This window comes from Alligator sinensis, unplaced genomic scaffold, assembly GCF_000455745.1.
Source record: "Alligator sinensis unplaced genomic scaffold, ASM45574v1 scaffold1299_1, whole genome shotgun sequence".
Taxonomy (NCBI): Eukaryota; Metazoa; Chordata; order Crocodylia; family Alligatoridae; genus Alligator; species Alligator sinensis.
In genome coordinates, this window is record NW_005842647.1 from 82,031 (window position 1) to 88,183 (window position 6,153).

Here is a 6,153-nt window from a genome sequence, read left to right on the forward strand (position 1 = left end):
CCAGTGCTAAGGGTCTCAGTGGCCTTGAGGAAGGGCATGAGGACTCTGGAAGATGGTACCCCACTCAGCCCTGTTTAGAGGGGTGCTGATCCCTATCTCCCCAAGCAAAGCCATCTCACCTTCACTATATTGGTCTCGCTATCAGTGACCATGAACCCGCAGGTGAGCTTGGCCTGCCCAATGAGCCACCCCTGCACCATGCAGTTCATGGGCCCCATGATCTCCCTTGCTGTGTGGGACTCATCCAGCACCTCGGCTTGCAGTAGAGCCCACCGACAGCCTGACTGAGTGCACCAGTGCCCCGTGAGGGAGAGGTAGGCATGATCGCCACCCCGGCTGCTCCAGATGTCGGAGGTGAAGTACAAGGCTACCTGTGGACTTGTGCAGCTCCTCCCTCAAGTACTCCCTGAATGCCTGAAACAGGGAGGGCACCACCACCCTGCTAAAGGTGGTGCATGCAGGCACTTTGTAAAATGGGGCCAGAAGTGCTACAAACCGCCTGAACCCTGGTCGCTCAACTAGGGAGAAGGGCTGGCTATCCACAGCAAGCATCTCCCCAATGCTCTGGGTGATCTCACATGCCTTGGGAACATGCCCCACTTTCTGTCCACCTTTCCCCCACTGGCCTGGGGTGCTCTGCTTTGGGGGTAAAGGGGCTTTGGAGCGAGTGGGAGACTTCCCTTTCTGCACATTCGCACTGGTGCCAGGCTGAGCAGCAGGAAGAAGGAAAAGGGGGTGGTGCCTCCTCAGATGCAGCAGCATGGCCGTGGTGAAGTGTCTCATGTCCTTGCCATGGCTCATGTGCCTTCAGCAGTGCTGGCAGATGGCAAGCCTGGGATCATCTGCCACCTCAAAATGATCCCACACTATACTACTCCCCCACTTCTGGGTTGAGGGCAAGGATCCTGCCTTTTCCTCCTTCTCAGCAGGCTGAGTCTGAACAGAAGGAGGAGCTGCCTCAGCTGAACCACTTGCCTCCACAACCTCAGCCTTCTCTGAGGTGCTGCTTTCCGGAGGAGACCTGGGTCTAGGGGAAACTTGAGGGGTGTGGAGCACAAATTCTGATTCCCCCTCAGTCCCCAGAATTGCTTGAGCCAGCATGCTCAGCATCCCTGGTTCCAGCTCCAGCTCCTCCTCTGGCAGTGGGAGGCTCATGCTGAGAGCTGAAATCAGAGTGGAAGAGGAAGTGATTCCACTGCTGGTGCCCACTTCTGGACTGAGCAGAGGTGGTGCAGATGCAGGGACATTAGGTGCAGACACTGCTCCCACCACCTGGCTTCCACTGGCAGCACTGGTGTCATCGCTGCTCGGGAATAGAATGCATCTGTGTTTGGGATGGAGGGGGGGGCTTACAGCTCTAGCTCTCCCCGTACCCCCTCTCCCTCACCTGCCAGAAGACCTGGCACCTGCCTTTCCAGCATGCTTCATATTGATCTTTCCTGTGCCACAAAAGGTCTGTGTGTGTGTGTGTGAATCCTTTTGTATATCTGTCTGTCTTGTTCTCCTGTGAATATCTGTGTCTATCTTGTGGTGTGAATGAAATTATTTGTGTGTCTTCCTGTGAATCGATATATTATCCGTGTCTTGCTCTTCTGTAAATATCTGTCTTTCTTCTTCTGCTGTGATTTTTTTTTTTATGTTCTGGGTCTCTGTGTATGTGTGTGCGTGCATGCATGCAAGCAATCTGTGCCTTCCTGCACAGTGATAGATAACACTGGCTGGGAAAACACAACTGTCTTTTTGCAAAGTTTCCAAAACAAGTTCCCCAAAAAATTATTCAAAGAAATAAATTGAATCGTAAGACTACTAATTGAATAAAATAGTTAAGCTAAACTAAGCTAAGCTAAATCTTAACCACGCCTTTTATAACATGAAACAGCAGCAGGCAGGTCTCAGTTGCAGCGTTCCTCTCTCACACAGCTGCTGATAGGGAATGAGCTGCAAAAGGTACAGAAGGGCTGGAAACAGGGGCTTTTATACTTTTTTTAGCCAGGGAGAAATTCTTCTCGCTGGCTACCTACAGATGTCAGTCTTCCCCCCATGCTCCCCCTCCCTCCCCCCCACTCTCCATCCCTCCCCTGCTCCCCCTCCCTCTTCTAATTGCCTCAAAATGGTCGAAGCGGGTCCGAAGCATCCAAAGTGGGTCCGAAGCGCTTCGGATGCCCCCAACCTGCTCTGGACACCATTACTGGGATCCCGCTTTGATCCAGAAGTGCCGCTTCAGATGTTGAAGCATCCGAAGCGGGTCCAGATCCAAAGCCTTGCACAGCCTTAGATATTAGGAAAAAAACCCTCTCACTAGGAGGGTAGTAAAACACTGGAACAGGTTCCCCAGAGAGGTGGTGGAAGCTCCGTCCTTGGATGTTTTCAAAACCTGGCTAGATGTCTGGGATGATCTAGCTGGCAATATTTCTGCTTTGAGCGGGGGGTGGACTAGATACCTCCTGAGGTCCCTTCCAAGCCTCATTTTGTATCATTCTATGAATCCATTAAATGGATTCCTTGAGGACCCGCTCTATGATTTTTCTAGGGATTGAGGTGAGGCTGACTGGTCTGTAGTTCCCCAGGTCCTCCTTTTTCCTCTTCTTAAAGATAGGAACTATGTTTGCCCTTCTCCAATTATCCATGAGTTTTTAAAGACAATGGCTTTGCAATCACATCTGCCAACTCCCTCAGCATCCTCAGGGTCATCATGTCTGGCCCAATGGACTTGTTACACATCCAACTTTTCTAAATAGTCCCTAACCTGCTCTTTTGCAGCTGTTGGCTGCTCACCTCCTCCCAAACCATGCTGTCAGGTGCAGTAGTCTGGGAGCTGACCTTGCCTTTGAAGACTGAGGTAAAAAAGGCATTGCCTTTTCCTCATCATCTGTCACTAGGTTGCCTTCCCCGTTCAGTAAGGGACCCACACTTTCCCTGATCTTCCTCTTGTTGCTGACATACTTGTAGAAACCCTTGTTACCCTTCATGTCCCTTGCTAGCTACAACTCCAATTGTGGTTTGGCCTCCCTGACTTCATCCCTGCATGCCTGAACAATGCTGTTATATTCCTCCCTGGTCATTTGTCCGGGTTTCCATTTCTTGTAAGCCTCCTTTCTGTATTTTAGCTCATTCAAGAGTTCCCTGCTAAGCCAAGCTGGTCTCTTGCCATACTTGCTAGTTTTCCCACACATCGGGATGGTTCATTCCTGCACACTCAGTAAGGTTTCTCTAAAGTACAACCAGCTCTTCTGGACTCCCCTCTGTCGCAGGGCACTAAGGTGCCTGCTCCTTTAAGAGCAGAAACTGCCTCGGGAGAGGGCCCTAAGAGCCAGACAAAAACCCACAGGTTTTTGCTATTATGGCAACAGGCTAGAGAGTAAATTAGCCTGCACCTGTACCCAGTCAGTGGACTGGAAGAGGCAGGGCCCTGGGCATATATAAACCCCAGGGCTGGGACTAAAGAGGGAGTTCTTTATCAGCAGCCAAGGGGGAAGGAGCTGTCGGAGAAGAAGCTCACCAGAGAGGCTTGACTGCCTCTTCTACTCCGAGTAGTATTAAGGGGCTACGGGAGCTCACCAGAGACCCTGGCCTACAAGTCACTTAATGCTGGGAGAAGTTTGATTTTTGTTAAAGGGACAGAGCACCCCTGAACTCCTTGTATTATGATCTAGCCCAGGGGCTCATATTTTATTTTCTGTTTATACACTGGTGGATCAGACTGAGGCTATTGGGGAAGGAGGCGGCCTCATTGGGGGCTCACTATAGTGTGGGAACCCCAGCGCCAGGGAAGGGCGCAGCGACAAGGGGGTGAGCAGACCCCAGTGCCGGTGTGGGGCGCAGAGACAGGGCTGCGGAGAGCCCAGTGAGGACAAGAGGCCAAGCTATGGCAAGGCCCCAGGAGAAACAACATTTAAATTCCATCTGTGAGGCTTGGGGCATGGTAAAGGGGTGGTTTTGGAGCCACGCATCTAGCCCATAAGGCTGACAGTGTCCTGTGAAGCATCCGTTTCATAGCGGGACCCAAAAGGGATCTAAGAACCCACAGGGTTCAGTGGGGTCCATCAAGACCATGTCCAGAATACAAGCTCAAGGGCAGCTTCCTGATTTATTAGAATTGCCAACAAGATGTGGCAGGAGAGAAAGAGGGTGCCTGTGGTCAAGGAGCCCGAGGGGTATCACAGCCATCCATGGGCACCCCATGCCATGACACTCTCCCCCTCAGACTGGCCTCCCAGGGGATCCTGCCCAACAGTTCCCTGAATGAGTCAAATTCTACTTTTCTGAAGTCCAGGGACTTTACTTTGCTGCTCTCATTTCTTCCTTTCCTCAGGATCCTGAACTCAGTTATCCTGTGGTCACTGCTGCCCAAGTTGCCATCCACTACTACATTCCCCACCAAGTCTTCCCTGTTTGAGAGCAGCGGGTCAAGAAAAGCATGGCCCCTAGTTGGCCTTTCTAACACTTGCAAAGTGGAGGATTGGACCGAAAGAAATCTTACAAGATTCAATAAGGACAAGTGCAAAGTTCTGAACTTAGGACGGAACAATTCTATGCACTGGTACAGGCTGGGGACTGATTGGCTAAACAGCAGCTTTTTCAACCTTTCTTGGTGACCTGTTTCAATGTGTCACTACCCTTTTATTAATTTGCTATATAATATATTATATATAAAAACACAACAAACTAGGCAAAAATAATCCAAAAATGTGGTTCCATTTGGCCTGCAATCATTATAATTAAATGTGTGCCTCTTTTTCAGGTTCATATAACAAAATCAAGCCTTCTTGAGCATCTGCACAATATCTCCAATGCTTCATTGAAAATGATTCCCACACCTGAGCTAATATTCACCTGAGGTTATATTCCCCCACCCTGAGTTAATGTTTTTATCTAGAGTTAAAAAAACACTCTGCAGGGCTGTGAAATGGGAGCAACATTATTAGGAGTAGCAAACAGACAGCAGTATTGCAGAAGGAAGGAGAACTGCGGTGCGTCTACATGAGACACTTACCTTTGCATTAGCATAGTTTACTGCAAAGTAAGCATGTGTGTCTACACCTGCACAAGCTTAGTTCACAGAAAATCTCCCTAATCCTGAGTCAATTTGCTTCCTGCAAATGCAAGTAGCAAATTTACATGGGATTAGTAATGGCACTGTAATGCTTGTGTAGACACCTGACCAGGAGCAAAATTTGCTTCCAGTTCGCCATCCATCAGGGGTGGGAGTTTGCTCCAAGACCCTGGGAACTGCCTGCTGCCTTGGTGGGCTTCACCACAGGAGTCCGCACTGGGACTATGTCCCCCTTCCCCAGTGGCAGGAAGCTCCAAGCCCCACCCTCTGATTGCAAATGGGGATTGAGGGCTGGGAGATCCTCATCTCTCAGCCCCCACTCCACCATTGTGATCAGGGAGCCCCGTATCTCCCAGCACCAGCTCCATGACCATGGGGCCAGTGCTGGGAGACCCTTAGCCTGAGCTCTCCAGTTACAGGGCTCAGCTTGGGTCAGAGGACCCTTATCTCCTGGCCTGAGCTCCACAGTTGTGTAATAAAAGTCTTCGAGCACTAGCCCCGTGATTGTGGAGCTCAGGCTGGGAGATAAGGAACTCCCAGCACTGGCCCTGCTGTTGCAGAACTGGCGCTAGGAGTTCCCTGCTGGCAGGGGCAGTAGAGCGTGTTCCCAGCCCAGCTCCACACTCATGGAGCTGGGTGGGGAACAAGCTCCCTAGCCCCCACCCTGTGTGCCCAGGTGGGGACAATGAACCCCTGCCCTGGCAGCAGGGATCTTCCAGCGCTTGTTCCCTGATCGTGATTGCGGAGTGAGGGCTGGAAGCTTGTTCCTGGTGCCAACTTGGCACAGGCTGAGAGCAAAGTAAATGCATGTGTACACATGCCCCTCGAGTAGTGGAACAATTAAAAGACTATTTAAAAGGAAAAAGAGACTTGTTAACATCTGTGGAATGAAGGATTTAGAAGGAATCAAGAAAAATCTAATGAACCATTAAGTCAGTTGACTCCCTCACTGCTGCCTGAATAGAAGTGCTGCTGTCACTACTGGGCAGTTGCCTTTAAACTTTGCTTGGAGCAGGAATCAGAGTGGGTGGTGAGTGCACCCCTCCTGGATATGATGATATTAATAAATATTAGCTTTTGAAAAAATAATACCGAGCACT